General features: G+C 44.7%; 1 protein-coding gene across 11 annotated transcripts in view; it reads right to left on the reverse strand.

The window, feature by feature from the left end:
- Window positions 1-19,351, reverse strand: part of Bcl11a (BCL11 transcription factor A) — a 97,149-nt gene that overhangs the window by 23,664 nt on the left and 54,134 nt on the right. Inside the window, exon 1 of one of the 11 annotated variants that reach the window (XM_071601596.1) lies at window positions 6,754-7,185. The exons of the other annotated variants lie outside the window; for them this stretch is intronic. The gene's annotated coding sequence lies outside the window, so the exon portion shown is untranslated. Of the gene's footprint in view, window positions 1-6,753; window positions 7,186-19,351 lie in introns of those variants that run through there. 11 annotated transcript variants of the gene reach the window in all.

The raw sequence follows: 19,351 nt of genomic DNA on the forward strand, positions 1-19,351 counted from the left end.
CGACAGAACTTCAGAGAGGTTTCGTCACCCTCCCAAGCTCATCGAAAATTGGCAGGGCTTCTAACATTTTACCTTTTAAGTGCGTTCTCCACACCCCCCCCCCCCAACATCCTCTCTGTCAAGTAGTTAATGATCTGTAAACAAACACTTTAAATTCAGTGGGGGAGCTAACTATTAAAGGAACCCTGTGGTGAAACCTTTTGAAAAGTTAACAATCTTTCTGTAATGTGAAAAATCACCCTCTAATTTATCAGTTTCCATTGATGAGGTTTTGGTGTGTATTGGGCCTTCTGAAAGTGGGGCGCGCTTGCAATCAATGCCTCTGAGGTGAGAAGCTGCTCGCGACACTTTGCTTTTTCCCAGACTGTCCAGCGTCACACAGATGTGTTCACAGACACCCTGGCCCCGAAATGAAGAAGAAAATGGAAAAATCACAATCTCAGACACCTGGAAAACCTTGAAAACCACACAGGAGTGACGACAGCCCCTAGCCCCACCCACTTAAGCATTAGATGCCTGAGGGTAGAAGATGGAGCCAATGAGAATGACCATTTGCTTAGCAAACTTTTATTTCTGATAACAGCTGCCAGGGCAAAGGCCTTGTCTATCAAAGCCAACAGAACACACAACTCCCAAATTACTCTGAAGAGTCACCCCTCGCCTTTTTTTGTTATCTGTGTCAACTCAGAAAAAAGGTCATTTATGCCTCTATATCACCATTTTTTAAATTTTCTTTTAGTTGTAGATGGACACAAATACCTTTATTTAGTTTATTTATTTACTTATTTTTAATGTGGTGTTGGGATAGAACCCAGTGCCTCACACATGCTCAGCAAGCACTCTAGCACTGAGTCACAACCCCAGCCCTCTATATCACCACTTTAAAAAAAAAAAAATTATTTATTTGGTACCAGGAATTGAACTCAGGGGCACTCAACCACTGAGCCACATCCCCAGCCCTTTTCTGTATTTTATTTAGAGACAGAGTCTTACTGAGTTGCTTAGCGCCTTGCAGTTGCTGAGTCTGGCTTTGAACTCTCAATTCTCTTGTCTTAGCCTCCCAAGCCACTGGGATTTCAGAGGAGCGCCACCACACCGGCTGTATATCACGACTTTGATCAGTCAACTAAAAATATGAGAATAAGATACAGAAAACCAAACATGATGCTTACACAAAGACCACTGAGGTTTTGTTCTTGGCCCAATGGAGGAAGAGAGAAACAGAAAAGGGCAGATACACACAGTTGATGTAAGAAGGCCCAAGCAAGATGGCAGCCCAGCTAGCTGGGGAGCTTTCTGTCATATCTTCCTTGACTGATCTGTGCAACTCTTCAATGAAGAAGGGGGCCAGAAGAATGAGCAGTCCTGCCCAGGAAGACCCTGGCAGGACTCTTCCACTACTAACAGAGCCAGAGACTCCTGCCTCCCGGCCTTCTTAGGGAAGAATGTGCTGACCTTCCCCAAGAAGGAAATGGAAACTCTTAGAAGTATCCTGCTGTAAGCAGTGAGGGCACGATTGGGCCTTAGAACCTTGCCCCCTACGTGGGGACCACTACTCCTCACCACTCACCTCAGGAGCTCCCAAAGTGGGCCACTGGAGAATGTGTCATCACAGCCACTTAAGGGCAACTGTTTGCATTTCAGGGACTATAAAGTGGTCTGCATACTTCAAGGAAGGTGGGGAAGACCCCCAGTATGGAGCTATGACTCTGTGACATTCTTGGCTAAGAGAAACCGAACTGACCATTCTCCAGAATTAAAACCTATTATGTCCTATGGCTAACACAGAACAGCTTGGAAATTATGAGAACTAATTTAAGGTTTCAAAGCTAAAAAAAAAAAAAATGGTCTAGCAGGTCAGGCTCTGACATTTCTTCAGGAACAAAACTAGGCTGCCCTCTCGCCTGAGGTGAGGCTGAATCAAGGAGGGTTCCGGTGCTGGGAGGACAGGCCTTGTCCCATGACAGCGAGTCCTTCTTTCAGAAACAGGCCTTTGCCCGGGGCAGGCAGCAACTGCTACCGGTCTCCTCAGTCCCTCAGCACCTTCCCGCCTCCCAGGCACAGAGCAGCCCTAATCTCTCTGACAGCATCCCACAGAACAATAGACAGGCTTGTTTTCTTGGCTTCATGGTTATTTTCCTGGCTTTTTTATCCAGTTCCTAATCCTTCATTTATACCCCCAACCAATCCAGAAAGAGTCCCCTGAACAGAAAGGAGATGCCTGCAGGTAGAATCTGCAATCACTCAAGAGTCCCCAATCCATGGGGTGGGGTGCTGCTGGCTGCTCTGGGGGTTTATTAATTCTGCTGATGCAGCGGGAGTAACAGCCCAGGTTCCCAGATACCTCCAAGCTCCTCAAACCAAGGACACACCATTGTCAACACCTTTCTGTCCTTTGAGCCAACTGGGGACTCACGGATACCTAGCCTCTCTGGGGGAAGGGGCCATCATCCACAGATATCAAGGCGGGGGCTAAAGGTACCCCACAGGATCATTTTTTATTCTCAATCTCTCTGAGGCTGCTTGGGAAACAGGTTCCGGAGGTCCAGCATTCCCTGCAATGCTCCAGTTCCCCACGGTCCCAACCATGAGGCTGACCTGAGGCCACCAATGTCACGATCTCTCAGGTCTACTAGGAATGTGGAAGACTCAACTCTCCTGTAACAAGCCCCTCAGGCTGAAATCTTTTTGCTTCCACACCTCAATCTTCAACTGCCAGGTAAAAAGCCCCCTCTGTCACCGGCCCATAGATCTCCGCTGCCATGGTGCTCAAACCCTGTCAGGCGGTGGGGAGTATGGACAGCAGGGCTGACGTGGTTTCAAAGAGGCCGACCAGGCAAGAACCATCCTGTACTCCTGCCCCAGCTCTAACGCAATAAAATGTCTTTTATCAATGTAATTCAAGGCAAAGAGTCAAGGGTCTGTCACCATTTTAAAAAGGCTTATTACATGGCCACAAAAATTTGCCTCAGGCTCAAACCTGGCATGTAAGGTATCAGCGTGGGACAGGCTCTTTTGATTTGATTTTATTTTCTTACAAAATCTGAAAATGAAACGCTTCTGTCCCTCCCTTCCACCAACCGTTTTTTGATTTATGGAGAGGAGGAAAGAAATCTGAAGTTGACAGGTTGAGACAACTCCACTCAGCTTTCTCACTCAAAAGCTGCTTTTGTTAAATCGTACTTTGCACTGATGGCCTGCGGCTCTTGGCTGACTCTGGCGGCTCCTTCAGCTTGGAGCAGGCTGTGGACTTCCCCGGGAAGAGGCCCCACTAGGATTATTGCTCCCTCTGCACCAAGGGTGGGGCTGTGGAGGGGAGCAAAGGTCAGGGGGCTGCAGACACAAAGCCAACGGGTTAGAAAACATAAGGGGCTGCACTGGGTTTGCCTGTCTTCTGACCCTGGCTCTCCACTACATTTCTCTCGAATCCAGGACTCCAACTCACCAGCAGGAAACTATCATTGGTTCCCCAACTGAAGTTCAAGCCTTCTGAGAACCAAGACTACATCATCTACCTGTCCTGGCCAGGTATGCAGTGCTATGCAGTGAACTTTTCTTCCTGTTGGAGAGCTATTCTAAATGACCTGCTGGAAGGACCCAAACGTGGTCCCAGCGGTGACCAAGGGGAAACCTTCCTTTCCTTCCTTAATTCGTGGATATCTCCCTAGTAAATGATTCACTAACCAAGAAGCCTTCGGGTCAGCCTTGAACCAGGAGATGATTATAGCCCCTTAAAAGTGGCTTCTGGCCCACTGGTTCACTGTACTATTTTGGCAATCTCTAATTGTTTATTTACTCAATGGTTGTTATGGACAATCAGGTTAATAATTCACTTTCCAAATGTCATGTAATTACACAGTTAGAAGAGCCACAATGGATGTCAAATTTCCTTAAGTTTTCTGATGAATTTGTCCCAAATTACTAGTCTGGGTCCCTTTCCTTTCCCCCTTATCAAATTTTTCTAAGCATTCCTCTACGCTTTCCTCTATTCTCACTCCCTACCTCTACCCCTATCTTTCTGTCCCTAAAGAAAGAACAGTGTGAAGACCATCCATTCAAAAACTAAATAGTTTTGCTCTATTAAAGGGGCTTAAAATAAGGCCAGGAAGCTAGCTGTAGAAGTCACATTAAAGGTTTCCAGGCTGTGCTTAACTAACTGCCTCTCTGCCTCAGATGCAGGCAGGGCACCTGCAACAGCCCACACCTTGTCACCCAAGTTGCACCAGATTCTGGTGAAGCCCAGAAGTGACCATAAAAGAAAGAATGCAAAGCACTTGTGTGCTCCCAGAGGTCAGAGCTTCCCAGGCAACAACTGGCAAGGGGCCTGGAATAAGAAATCATGGCTGTGGACTTGAGGCCACCCAGGCCACAAGCGGGGGCGGGGGGGGGGGGGTGACAGGGACGACAGAGCTCTCCACAGCAGCCCCCTGCCCCCCACAAAGATAACTACAGCAGAAACAGCACCTCTTCTCCATGAGTACTCCACCCCACCGTCTTTTCTTCTCTACACTCTCTGGCCCATATAACCTGGGACTCCAGTGTTTCCAAAGGCTTCTATCCCCCGCCCAACCCCAGATGAGATTAATTCTCTAACAGACCCCACCACCACCGAGTGTGTTTTATGCTATTGGGGGGCGGGGATCTGGACCACCAGGATGCCCTGGAAAGATAAGAGCTCAGCATGCTGAGAAGTGAACTGAGGAAAGCCTCAATAGACAGATAGCCCTACAGTTCCTCAAACTCAGGAACCCCGCCCAGATACACAGACCTTCCATGGAACCTCTGGTCAGTTATAACCTGGTACCAAAAGGATAGGGATGGACTTTGGTGTCCCAGCTGAGCACATGGTTGTCACTTGCTCATCAGGGCACTTGTGACTTAGAAAGAGGCAGACGTGTTAAAGGGGGATTTCTACATGCTCAGTACATGTGGGGCCACTCTAGGGGGTTTTATTTGGTTGGAGTTTTTTGGGGTTGTTTGTTCAGGTTGTGGTTTCTCTTCCTCCATTTAAAAAAAAAAAAATTGGAGCTGTATTTCAGTTTCCTGTTCATGGAGCGGACAGAAGGAGGGTGTGCAGTGGAGGAGGTGTGTGGGGGGGAGACTGAGAGATGGAGCAGGGCCGAGAATATCCGGAACTGGAGAAAAGTGAGAAATGGAGCTTTTTCTTGGCTTCTAAACAGTTGTAATTTCCACGCCACTGCTTAGTTCCTGGGCACCCGGCATCGAGAGTGGGAAAGGGGCATGTGACAAGTTTGCCACAAATCAGGATTTGGCATTTAAATCCACAGGAAGCAAGAAGAATAGAGGGACTGCTTATTTATAGATTTGCAGATGAATTGAACAAGATAACCAAAATGTACTTCTTGTGTCTCTGAAGGAGCAATTCCATTTTCAGACTTGGAAAGTTCCCCATAATTGAGTATCACCTGACCCCAACAGCACACTGCATCCCAAGGTTAAGATCAGCTGCCTGAAAGCAGGGCAGAAGGCTGCTGCTTCTGTGGTAGCTCAAGAATTCTACTTTGAAGGACAGGTTGGTCCCACACTACATTTAACTGGATTCAGTTCATCTGATTATACAGTGCCTTGCTTTCTGGAATATGTAATCATCTCTTTCTGATGACATTTTAAATATCCAACTAGACAAATAATTGCCGCAATAATTGATAGCAGAGTCAAGCTGGAAGATCATTGATTGGCAGAGTCCCCACTGAAACAAATCTTTCTTTCAAACCTTACAGGAATGATGCTTAAATCTAACTTTTGCTGATAAAATGTTCAAAATCTGATTTACTGATAAAGACACTGCAAGAAAACCCGTATTTCAGCCTGTGATTACTTTGTGAGATGTTTGAGAAGAATCAAGTAGCGTGATTTATATTATTTTATTTCCCATGAATAATTGCAAGGATACTGTGGGTAGTTTGGGGAGAATCAATGCAGACAGGAGAGACACACTGCTCCTTAACCCTGCGCTTCCTGAACGATACTGGTCAACAGGGTTCACAGCCTTTTACCCTCTAACAAACATGCGAGAGAAAAGGTCTTGACAGGGGAAACACCCAGAAAAGAAGACACATAAATGATCAGCTTCACTCAGGCCTCTGAGAGCTAGTTTAAATCAATACCTTAAATCAGGACTCAAATGCAGCTGCCCTATGCAGAGAGCCAGGGCCAGGAGGCCTAAGTCCAGGCAAGCCCCAAATGATCTCAGGCAAGTCCCCTGCTACAGCTGCAGTTCCCTCCAACCCAGGTTTATTTCTCCATCCAAGGTAGAACCTGAATCAATTGTTGTCTCCATCTCATGTTTTGATTGTAATATTTAAGTTGGCACACCACGTTCAACAATTCAGACCCTGTGGAATGCTGCAGTGGTCAGAAATAACACAGAGGATGCTCGTCTCCAAGAAACGTCAAACGAATGAATTGGTATATTAACAGACATAGATTACAGTAAGGAAAATCTAAAACAGAAGATGTATCAGAATGCTTTGGCTAGCAACAAAGACAGAATTCAGTCAGGGGCTTTGAGCCTTCACCCCAAGCACTAGAGTGCAGATTTCTTTTCATTCTTCTTTCCTATTTTTTTTTCTAGTTCTTTCTTTCTTCCCTTCCTTCTTCCTTTTTCTTTCTTGGTTGCTTCCCCCCCCACCCTTGCAACTGAACCACATTGTAAGCGAGTTGGTCCCCATCGCTTCTGTTGAAAATCAGAAGCTTGTTAGATGTAATGATTATCTGCATCGCGACACTTACCGAGTGTGAGGGGGCTTGTCGAGCTGCTTTAGTCTCATTTAGAGCTCCTCCGTTAATTAGGAAGCCCTCGGATTTTCTGCAAATGCAGGTCACTATCGACAGCTCATGCTTGTGATGCTTCGCCTGTGACAGTTGTTGGGTGGCCCTTCCAGGAGCTGGCAGGGTTGTCCAGACTCTGCCAGTGTCAGAGAATTCAGCCACCACAGGCGCTTCATAGGAAGTTACAAGAAGGTCGGCACAGTCTGTTTCCCCATAGCCAAGGAGCCTAATGGAATCTATGCTCACATTCAGCTAAATATAGCTCAAATTCCAATGCTCCCTTGACCCCCTGTCCTCTCTCCTCCCTCCCCTTTCCTCTCCTTTCCACCTCTCTTTTCTCATCCTTGCTTCCTACAATCTCCCTTCTCTCACCCGGGTTCCCTTCCCTCCCCCGACAATCAAGGTCCTCTCCTATAGAAAATGGACACACTCACCAAAAGGGAAGTCGGTGTGACAGATAAACCAGGCTGCTTCTTACTGAAACAGTAGTGATTGTGGAACAGAAACTGGTCCCCCCACCTTCTCCTTTTTAAAAAATATTTTCCAGTTTTTTTGTACCAGTCAGCAGCTGCACCTAGGGAGGTTGAGATCAAGTCTATACTGCCAGCATGGCTCACATGTTTTGTTTTTTGTTTTCCTTATGGGAAAGGGGACCATGGAGGGACAGAAGAAAGGGGGAAGGTTAACAACTCAGGTAAAGTGCAAATGGGGCTGACGTTGCCCACCCTCATCACCATCCCAATGTAAGACCTCAAAAATTATAGGAATTCTCACTGAGGAATAGCTCATTATGGGATGTAATGGGGGAGGAGGGAGTATGTCCATGACCATGTATGTGTGAACTTGTATGCTCTAAATTTCATCAAGGTCAAGACAAAAAGAAATCCTCTGAGGCATTTGCTAAGGATGTGGCCCAAAGAGACCATTGTTTCAATCTAAATAGGAAATTGTAAAAACTGTATGCACATATTCCCGCTGACTCCCCAACCACCACCACCACCAACAACAACAACAAAGCCCAGTCCCCAAAGAGCAAACTAGCCCTTGCAGCCAGAGTTCCAGAGTTGACTTATCTCACCAGGCCAAAGCCTAGTTCCCTAAATAGTATCCCTTTCTTTGAGGTCCTTGTAAACAAATGGGAGTATGGCCTTATAATAGGTAGCTTATGACATGCAATGGGATGGGGTGGGATGGAATGCTATAGACCCCACTCAGAATGCGTTCACACAAAGCCAGAATTTTCTGTGGCACAGAGAGTAGGAAGGGGGAAACAAGGTGTCCCCAGCAAGAGTACTAAGGATGTTGTCAGCCACAGCTGCAGGGGGCCAGTAACCCCAATAGAGCCATGCCTCCAAAGACATCCTGATGCTGTCGGCTTGGCCAACGGCTTCCAGATGGCAGTCCCAGGAGAGCCATCCGTGACTTTAAGCTAACTGGAAAAAAAAAAAAAAAACAGGATTGTCCGAGTCAAGGCAGATCTCTCGTCACTTAGATCTTGCCTGGGAGGACAAAATCTAAATTTCTAAAACCAAAAAATAACATGAAAAATAGCAAAAACTGATCAATTCATTTAAACAGAATAACCCTCCATCCAACGTCACAAAGCTGCTGACTACTGGGTTCCTAGGAAGCTGTCCCAGCAACCTAGATATGAGAAACAACGCTTGCTATTCTGGGGTGAGAAGTGAAGTTGCCTTTCACTGGGGACTGTCACACATGGTCTATAAATATCAGCAATGCCCCTTGTGAACAATGGGCTGAGCTCAACCCAGAGAAGGCAAGTGTTTCCCTTCAGTCAAACAGCTATTACAGGTCCTCCAGGAGCACCCCTTCACCAAGGAGAGGGCTTTGCTGCCCTTGGAAATACATACTGTTACACCTGGGGCTGGGAACAAAGCTTAGTTGGTAGAGTGCTTGCCTCGCATGTACAGGCCCTGGGTTCAATCCCCAGCACCACAAAAAAAAAAAAAAAAAAAAAACTGATCCCATTTGCCATGTGAAGAGAAGAAATGAAATTGTTCATTGAGTATCTCCCTCCTCACCTTTCTTCTTCTGCTTCTCTTCTTTCTCAACAAGAAAGGGAGAAGATTTTTTTTTTTTGCATATTTATGGATCTATTTCTATAACTACACAAGGTTCTCTGAGCCCTTCTTCTATCAGCAGGGGAAGAGTAGAGAACTATGACAAGCTCTCTTCCATCCTGAGATGGACTTGACTGAATGGCTGCTGTACGAGGCATCCTGTGAAGACTAGTAGTGGGCTTCAGGGTCCTTGTTCTATGGGTGGACCATGATCCATTCCCCAAGAATGACTTGTGATTTGTTCTCTCCCCGACACATCAAATTAAAACACCAATCACAGTTCCTCTAGCCCACCTTGTCCCACCTCCAATTTGGCAACAGTGCTTTCTTCTCACACAATAAGGGAGAAGGGGTGGCCCCATTCTAGAGCTCACTTCATGCACATATGTGTAGTTAAGTACGGAAGTGAGAGACTGAAGAAACTATATTTAGACACACAGACACACACACACACACACACACACACACACACACAGAGTCCTAAGAGAGATAATTTCTAAAGAATATCAAACTAAGATACCAAAAGAAAATGGGTACATTCCAGAGAAGTCTTAACATTGTCCCTTTCCACGAACCCAGTGGCGGATGTGAATCCTTGGGCTTTGAAATAATGCACAGAAATGGTGGTAGCATGATGGATTGGCTGGTAGATTATGATCAGATACATGGAAACATCATCTCACATCAGGATTGACTAAGGTCTTCCTCAAGTTGACCAAAGCATGACAGTGTGACAGAGAAGTAGCCCACAACTTAGAATGACCACTCCCTTCCAAGTTTTGCAGCACCCTGGGACCACTCCTCACATGCAGCTTGAGACTGTGCCTTTTAAACCTGGCCACTGCTCTGCCCATTGCCCACGCCCCTTTTCCTTGCTGACAGAAATGGAATCTGAACAAATTAATACTTAATTTTGAGATGACTATTCTATCAGAATCATAAAGACTCAGGAAGTACCGAGCCAAGGCAAGCACCCCTTCTGGAACGCTCCTGGAAACCTCACTCGGTGTCCAGACATTCAGAGCTCTGTGAACAACAAGCTTCCAGGCTTTCAATTTGTTATATGCCACAAGGCAGGAGGGGAGCGACAGCACGACACCCCTAAGTGCGAAGTTCTAACCTTTTACCCATATAATGATCTACTTAATATAATATTTTGTCTTTAATCAGGGAAAGTGTAAGATAATTTGATATCCCATAAAACTCCCTAACCTATATTTTGCAAGTCAATTAGCCAAGTTCCTCATGCTAATGTCAGCACGGCCCAGGCTGTGCCTCCAGTCAGGCTTTTGGGTGTCCAGCCAGCCTTTGATTCTCACCGTGAGTATAAGAGGAAAACTCTGCAGTGGAAGTGCTGTAGTGGGCAGTTACTTTTTTGTCATCTGCATGGAGATTATCTTCCCATGGGATCCTTCCAGAAGACTATAAATAACAGAATACACTAATCAACGTTAGATACTTTAAAAGGAGCATAGATTGGGATTAAGGAAAAACTATACGATGCCCTAATGATATCCATAATAAAACTCCAAAAGGCATGAAAGAGGAGTCATAGCTGGTCCCCCTTGAGTTAGCCCTACTCTTTGGCAGCCAAACTGGCCTTTAATGAGGGCGTTCAAAGTAACCACACTCACTCCCTTCTTTATGAGCAGTGAATTGTAAAAAGCAAGAGGCTTAATTTTAATGCAATGATACTCCACATCAGCTATGCCATCTAAGGAAGCTGCAGAAGGGTGAAGGCTAGAAATTTATGAACCTTTTATGGGAAATCTAGACAAGAATTTGGTCCACATATATGAAGAGGAACACGGTCAGATAGCACAAACACAAAATACAGTTATTTCCAACTCCAGCTATCCGATACTGTCTGCCTTTGGAGGTTGTCTGACTCAATTTCCCCAGCTCTAGGATAGAGTCTCCTGAGTCTCAGAGAGCACCATGAAGAAGAATTAGATGCTAAACTCTCAGATCCTTCTCTTTGCTATTACTTTTAACCTTGGGTTTAAAAACACAATAATAACACTCATGATCCACTTCATTATGCAGGAACATTAAAAATGTCCTGGAAGAGTTTGTCTCATTGGCTATTGTTAAAAGGGTATTTCTTTCCTTCTAGGAACAACAGCAGTGAATCAATTGGGCTGTTTCATCAAAGCCTGTAAAGGATACTTGAGTCGTGATTTTCACTGAACAGTTTCTCCAAGAATTCGACCCTGAAGAGGGGTAAGAAGACCGTCTCTGTTGGGAACCGCCACAGCTCTCCCTGATTCCTCTCCTCTGTCCTTGGCAATCCAGTTACGATTTGACAGCATTTAAAGATGACAGTACTTGAGGTAATAGGACAATGCCATAACAGGATTACAGCAAATGTGAAAGAAAGGACACACGTAGGTACTGTCATTTAGGTAATGTCATCTATGATCAGTTTTTGTTTCATTTTTTTGCTGACACAGAAGTCGGTATCACTTATACACTTCATTGTAAACTCTGTTATGGCTGTAAATAGTTGGCTTCCCCGATGAAAGGGAACACTTACAACACTGCAGGGGGAGTCGTTGGAACTTTCTAGCTTCAGTTGATGTGAAAATAATAACAAAAAAGATCTCAAACCAATAGTCAAAGATTCAGAAATAGCCCAAAGTCACTACCTGCCTCCAAAATGAATTTATCTTCAAAGAAAGAAAAAAAAATGCTGTTGGTCACAAACAATAGGTTGGCCAAGAGATTTCTGAAGGATCTCTCAGACCCCAACAAAACTGCTGGTGTGGAGAGTCTGGGGAAGGTAACTGGAGACATGGGTGTACCTGCCAGTCACTCCCACCATCTTTCATCCCATTTCCTTTATTTCATTTTGCCCACAACACATCCAAATCCATATAGTACAAGCCCTTTGGAACCCTCTTCTAGTTTACATTCTAATTAACTTCTTTCTACCCCTGAAAGATGTCTCCCCCAAAGCCACCTAGTCTTCCAGAAGCCATCACTCCCTGCTGTGAACACATGCTGGCTGCTTCACACTGAAAGGGCAGGGCGTCATGCTACATGCAAGTGACCAACCAAACAAAAGCTCATGTGACCAATACCTGTGTCTCAAGAGAAAATTCGGCTAGAAGTGTGAAACTACCACAAAGGAGGCCAAAGAGAAGTTCTGACATTTTCAATGCCAACAGAGTCAAGTTCTCCTCTAGAACATTCTGGGTCACTAGGTTCTCTGTTTTCCTCATTCACTGGCTTATCTCCTAAGCCCCAGGCCCTTTTACCTTTCTAACTGCTTGTTTACTACTTCCTTTAGCAACCCTTCTTTTAACCCATCCAAGAAAGACCACTCAAATTCAAGCTAGTCTATCTAATAACCCTCAAAGCAAGAGGGTGCTGTTCAAAGGAGTTCACCAGCCTATGAATTTTGATACCTGCCTTGTTTCATCATCACATATCATCCAAAGGACAAGAGCCATCATGAAGAACTATCCTGACCCTGAACAATTCTCCAGCATGGATGGACTGGAGAAGAGGGACAGGGAGCCAAAGGGGAGCCCAATATGCTCATTCCTACCCACTTCCCCTTCCCAGCAGGGGCAAAGTGAGAACTTTCCCAGATTTCCACATTTTCTATATTAGTAACTCTCTCTACATTACTAACACACTAGTCTCCCACAATGGAGGCTCCATCCCACTTGGGAAAGGAAACCCTGCAATCAACCAGCTCTACTGTCTAGAGTCAATAGGGGCATTCTGGATATCAGCATGGGGGACAGCAGAGAGGATTTCAACCCCCACCTCAGTTCATGTCTCCTGGAGTGCAGCCTTTGTCCTCTGCTCAAAGCATTCAACAGCCTCTGGTGAGCTCCAGGATATGGACCAACTCCTCAAGCCACCATTCCAGAGCTCCAGAATCCCACCTCCAAATTTCTATTCCAGTCTTAGCTCCCTCTTCCCATCCGTGAAAATATTCCGCTCAAGTGAAAATCTCTTCCATCTTGGTTTCCTTTCTGGCTTTTCTTCTTCATCTCTCACTTCCTTCCAGGCCTTGCTAAAGTTCTACCTAGACACCTTTAGCAAGAAGAATCAACCTCTCCTTCTCTCAGCTCATGGAGTGCTCGGTCTGTGTATCACTCCCTATCACAAACCTAGGCCTCCCATAGCTCACCACTGCCTCTGCCTCTGGTTAATTCCATGTCTTCCCAATGTGCTTCCTAAAAGCAAGGACTCTGTCTTCTACTTGTTCTACTTGTTATTTAAAAGTGCCCACATAGCATGTGACAGAGGATATTCAGATATTCAAGGAATGCAATAAATTGGCCTTAAATAACTGATTTACCTTCTTAAAAGGGAAGTTGCTTTTCCAAATATCATTTCTGGTCAAAATGGTAATTTGAAACTTCTCAGCACCCACAAACAGTTCCCTTCTGATATCTGCTTGAACTCCCAGATAAAAAAAAGGCAAGTAGCGGTAACACGTTATGCTACCCAAAGATTAGTATTAATACCCACCCTCCTTAAACAGCCGCCCCACACCCTGGAGAAGAGCAAACATGAAGTTCTTGGGCCAGCCAAACCATGTTCTAGGTTGATCAGGTCTGACTGTCAGTTACCAAAAAATAACATCTTCTTTATGTGAAACCCATCTTTCTGGTAGTACAACTCTATAGCTGTATTTCAGCCATGGTCATCTGTAAAGAAGTTATATTCAAAGTGAGCACATCCTTGAATGCAAAAGCTAAATTTGAAAAATGCATGTTTAATACTTTTTTAAATCCATTACCATTAAAAAAAAAAAGACTTCATTTTAATGCCAAAAAAGGAGCAAACATGGACATTCTTGGTCCCCTCTAGCTACTGGGTGTGGACAAAGGGAAGCCCTAGCAAAAACTAAGATAGCCACTAATTTAACAATTATATAAAATGTTACATAATGAAAATTCTCCAGGATGAGCTGACTGTCCATATCGAAGCATCCTGGACATATTCCATTTTGAGAGATAAGACATGGAACAAGGATTGTGGCCAGGCAGAACCATGCACAGAGGTTTTTCATGTCAAGGACACAAATCTACAGAGTCCTTTGCACCCAGCCAGGGACAAAAAAAGGTACTTCACCCAAGTTTGCAGAATAATGAAATGAAAGAATGAAATAAAAAATGAAAGAAGTCCAGATATCACTTTTATGCTGTCTACTGTATGGGAGACACTTTGGAGAGGAAGATGTTTTTTTTTTAAAAAAAAATGTCACTTTACAGGAATTGAATAGACAGTTACACAGTTGGGACTCCACCCAAGGAGAAAGGGTATCTGAGTCTCACAGTCCCTCTTCTTTCTATTTTCTGAAGCTCACTGGATTTCTATGACATAAATCCCTCCTCGCCTCTTTCTCTCACACATTCACAAGCACACACACCTTCCTCACACACATGCAATCTCTGCTCACGATGGACTGCGCCCCCCATGGCCTCTGTCATTCTCCCATGGAGTTACCAACTTCTGTGAGGTCTCCTCGTAGAACCCCAAGGGCATTCTCATCTCCCTGAAATGTACCTGGGTGCCTCCTCAGAGATGGCTCGAGTCTTGAGAAGAGCAGAACAGTTAAAGGTCACAGAGAGAAAGGCAGTTTTCCATGCTGGTCCAATTCAAGTAGTGGTGCTAGATTTTGCTTTTTAAAAAATTTTATTTTACTTTTATTGAGGTATACTTTACATATAATAAGTCATTCTTTGTAAGCGTAAAGTCTGGTAAATTTTACTCTACAGTCATGTGACCTTCACAAAAATCAAGATGTAGAAAATTTCTGTCACTGTAAAGTTTCCTCATCCCTCTTTGCTGGGGATTCCCACCCACCACCCCAAGCCCTATCCCCTTATAAACACTCAAGTTTCTCCTGGCACTATAGTTTGGAGTCTTCTAGAATTTCATATAAATGGAATCATATGGGGTGTCGCCTTTCATATTTAACTTCTTTCATTGGGCAGAATAATTCTGAGACTCATCCATGTTTAGAGTACATTCCTACTTCATTCTTTTATTGTTGACATGTATCCCCTTGTACAGCTGTTTATTCATTCACCAGCTGATTGACATTGAGTTGTTACCACTTTTTGACTATGCAATGAACAATGCTACAATGAATATTATGCATATGTGTTTACAGGTGAGTACGTCTTCATTTCTCTTTGGTGGGTAAATACCTAAGGCATTTTGAACACAGAAAAGCTACTGAGTTTGAGTCTGTGGAGCCCCCATTTTGTCACCCTCTGTCTGCCCCACATCCACGCCATTCCCCAGGGAATTCAACTCCAAGGCCTGTGTTTCAATCATCTGTCTGGCTCAACAACCAAATGTCACCTTATTCCAAGCAGAAACCTCCCCATTACATTAATAAAATGATGAGAAGAGACCCCAAAACATCCTTAGAGTGGACACCATTTGACTGTGGCCCCTTCTGGGCTAGAGGTGACTATTTAATGTGATGTGGAGAGTTTCCTCACTGGGCCAGAGAGGGACATGGTTGACCTTACCTACTATCAGGAGAGTGGAACATCAGGATCCTGGAGATAACTTCTACCTTGCCAAAAGGCCTTGGGAAGGTGGACAACACCAAAGTCTCAGACAACACTCCTGGGGACCAGCTCCTGCCCCGTGTTGCAGAGAGTAAAGAATCAGTGCATCATTACCCCAGGTACATGTATGACTGCACATACGATGCAACTTTACATCGTACAACTTTTCAGAGAAATGAAAAGTTGTGCTCCCTTTGTGTATGAGGAATCGAAATGCATTCTGCTGTCATATATAACCAATTAGAACAACAACAAAAAAATCAGAGCAGGAAACTAAGATTCACCCCTCCCCTTCCCTCATCCACTGGGACAGTACAGGGCCCTAAAGGAGCCAGAGCCTCAGGACTAAAGCAATGGTAGAAGGGGATTAAGGGAAGGCATGGGGACCGGCAGGGAAGTGGACGAAAGAGGACAGTCATCTTAAATAGAAAGAAAAAAATACAAGAGGAAGAAGCTGAAGAAAACAGAAGGGAGACTGCTACTGGCAATAAACTTAGAAAGAGAAAGTAATTCCCCATGAGGGAGGCACACCTACATCTCTTAAGACACCCAGGGCAATAGATCTTTTAGCTAAACAGACTGAGGAAGCATGAGGAAGAGAGAAGATGGTGCCGACAGAACGCTGTGGGAGTGTGGGCAGCAATGAGGCTGGGAACTAGGGGTCTTGGCTTCTCATCTGTGCATTATCTGCAAACTGGCAGGTGACCACTAGGTCTTCTCATGAACCAAGATCTCAGACACCCCACTACAAACAAGGAAGTTGGAATAAATAGCATCTAATACCCTAATGTCTTGTAAATCTTTTACTATCTTTGCAGAATAAGAAGATAGGGAGACAAGGGTGGAAATGACCCAGAGCTAGCTGAGATGAGATGTGGAAGAAGAAGAAAAGCACTCATTCCATCTATCCAGTCTCTGATGGGCAAAGCCAGAGTTGGGCCAATGGGGACTGGTTCTGTGATGTCAAAAAACTCTGGCCTCACTCCTAACAAGTCACCACCAACTCAATTTCTCAGCTAGAGTATTAAAAAAAAAAAAAGATTCATCTATAAAATAATATCTGCTTGAAAAGGTTGTTATGAAAATAAAGCAAGTGCATATTCATGAAATACTTAGAGCAGAGTAAGTCCTCTGCACTGGTAAAATAAAACACATAACTTCCTGCTATTTATTAATTACATCTCAACAGAAATGCTGTCATCAACCTTTCTTCCAAAAGCAAGTTTGGGTCATTGGAAAAGGTGAGAGGAAGAGAAAGAAGGGAAAAAATATATGAGACTGGGGGAAGGAGTCAATCAGAAATGCAGACTCCAACAGAGTATCTGGTGCCTGACAAGTGCCTACATACAACGGATACACTAATGGACAGACAGATGGAACCGAGATGGGTAGTGATGCGGTGAGGAGAAGGCAGACCGGGGAAAATTTCACATTCTTTACAATTTGGGGAGGGATGATCTAGTCTACCTGGAAGGTCCTACAAATCAGTTTTATTCCCATCGAGAAATAAAATCCAATTCTCCACAGCAAAATAACCTCTGAAAAAAGCCACCTGAGCAAATGGCCATAGACCCAGAGATCTACCTCTTCTCCTTCTACCCCACCCAGGCCCCCACCCCAATCAGAGGCCAAACCCTTCCTTGGGGCCTAAGAAAAAAAAGGAACTTTAAGCCTGCACTAGACCACCTTTAAAGTTGTGTTGACCCTGGTGCACTGTGGCTATGAGTGGATGCTGTCCGTCTTTTCTGGCCAAGTGCTGGGAATTTGCTCTTGAATCAGCTCCTTGCTCTTGCTTATGCACACCTGGGGCAGAGACCACCCTGTGTCTCTCTTCAGGAATATCACTATAGATAGTCCCAAGTCCTGACTTCATTTCCTTCCTCATCACAGGAATGACATGCGGGCTCCATCCCTCAGAGCAGAACCCTCTAGAAACAAGTTCAACTCAGCTAGTGGGCACAGTCAGGCTGTTTCCTAGGCTGGGTGCAGACATTACATGTCTGTTGTGATGCATACACATCATATCAAAATTTATACATGTAGATGTTGTATGTGGTCCTTATGCTGTGAGACTTTGGGGCTTCCCTGAAAGTGGAAATAAGTGAAAGGGACCCTGAATCTGCATATATAGATAGAAGGCACCTAGAAAACTCCAATTCCCCTGCTGCTCCAACAGAAATGACTCAAGATATAGACCCCAACTCCACAGCCCAGCTGCCATGGGAGCCTGGGGGACATCTCCATGACTAACTGTCCTCAGTGGTGCTACCAAGTCTCTGAGTCTCCAAACTACATGGATGTTTTCACACTTTTTAGAATATTTTTTAAAACACCTAAGAAACATACTGCAGATCTGGGAAAGATTCCCCAAAAGGAAAGAATAAATCAAAGAGAAGGCCACCTTGGATGTGAAAACTTGATGAGGCTATTAGGGTAACATGTAGGAAGAGGACTGAACATATGCATGGAAAATGCATGAAGGAAATGGATCAGGGGAACGTGGACTTGCTCATGAAATTCCAAAACACCAGGACCTGGGAAAACCCTGGAAGCCAGAAAAACAAATCATGACCCCTGCAATTGAAGTCCCATCAACACTTACAGAATGCCTGGCCCAGGAGAGCAGTGCAGGCTGCCACAGACAGAGGGACAAGGCAAGGGTAGATCATCCCAAAGGTGTTACCAAAGGGGCAGGTCTGGGACAGAGGCAGAGTGCCAGGCTGGTGCTGAGACTCTGACAATAGGTCTGCCATTTTCCTTCTGGTCAGCTCTGGACATGAGCAAAAGTAAATCTAGAGGAGCTACAAGCAGGAGAGCAGGAAGAGAAAGAGAACTTCACCTTCCATACGACCCAGAACTGAGCCAGTTCCTCCTGGAAAAAAACAGGTTAATGCATGGCTTCCATCCTCTACAGCCCAGGCCTGGGCCACCTCTGGAGTGCAAATACTGACCACCCACTTACATTCCAGCACAGACAATTGGTAACTTTTCACACTCCAGATGCCATTATGAGCTCTCTCCATGCTCCCACGGAATCTTAGGTCTGGTGCTTCCTCAGATCTCCCTCCCTGTATGCAACAGGGATATTCCTGAAAAGCAGTGTAAACTGGATTTCCATACAGCAGGACCCACTTCCTATCTTCAATCAGGAGACCCGAGTGTACACAATTAGGCACCCAATGTCTGTAGTTGGGATTTCAAAGGGATCAAAAGTTCTCACGTGGAAGGGAGCATCCTCTCTCCTGCCCTAGAGAGTCCTCAGCAGACACCTGTTAGCCAACCGATTCTAATTTTCTTTAACCAGCCTCCCCTAAGCTAGAGTTGAGAACTACTTCCTTGTAGCTTTTCTCTTCTCTACCAAAGTCCTTTCACTGAGTAGTTAATGACCTGTAAACACTTAATGAGCTAGAGAAACAGTCCATGCAAAGGCAGACGACTGTGGATCCTTTTCTAAGATGAAGAAAACTCTTCTCTAAGTGAAACATCACCTTTTAACTGCTCTGTTTGATAAATTCAGATTTTTCAGAATATGAATAACTACCTATTTAAGTATAGATAAATTGTCTTCAAGTCGATCTCCAAAAACTAGCCCTCAGCTTAGCAGGCCAGGGAGGTATCAGAGAGCTTTAAAGTCTAGGCTCAAACCCCAGCTCTTGAATTGAATTCAAATGTCCCAGGTAGGCACATTCATGGCCTGTACCATCAGAAATGGGCTGGAAACTCAATCAGCACTCACCAGTCACCTCCGTCACTGCCACATCCTGTAATAGTGATGATAATGACCATTATGATGATGATCATAATAATAACAGCTTCCACGGATGGCACTTTGCAGCTTATAGAGCAATTTAACAACCTTTACTTCCTTTGAAGCCCTTCAAGACCAATCTTCTTCTACTCTCTCCCCTTTCTCTGAGCTACCATCTT

Source organism: Marmota flaviventris, chromosome 14 (genome assembly GCF_047511675.1).
Source record: "Marmota flaviventris isolate mMarFla1 chromosome 14, mMarFla1.hap1, whole genome shotgun sequence".
Taxonomy (NCBI): Eukaryota; Metazoa; Chordata; class Mammalia; order Rodentia; family Sciuridae; genus Marmota; species Marmota flaviventris.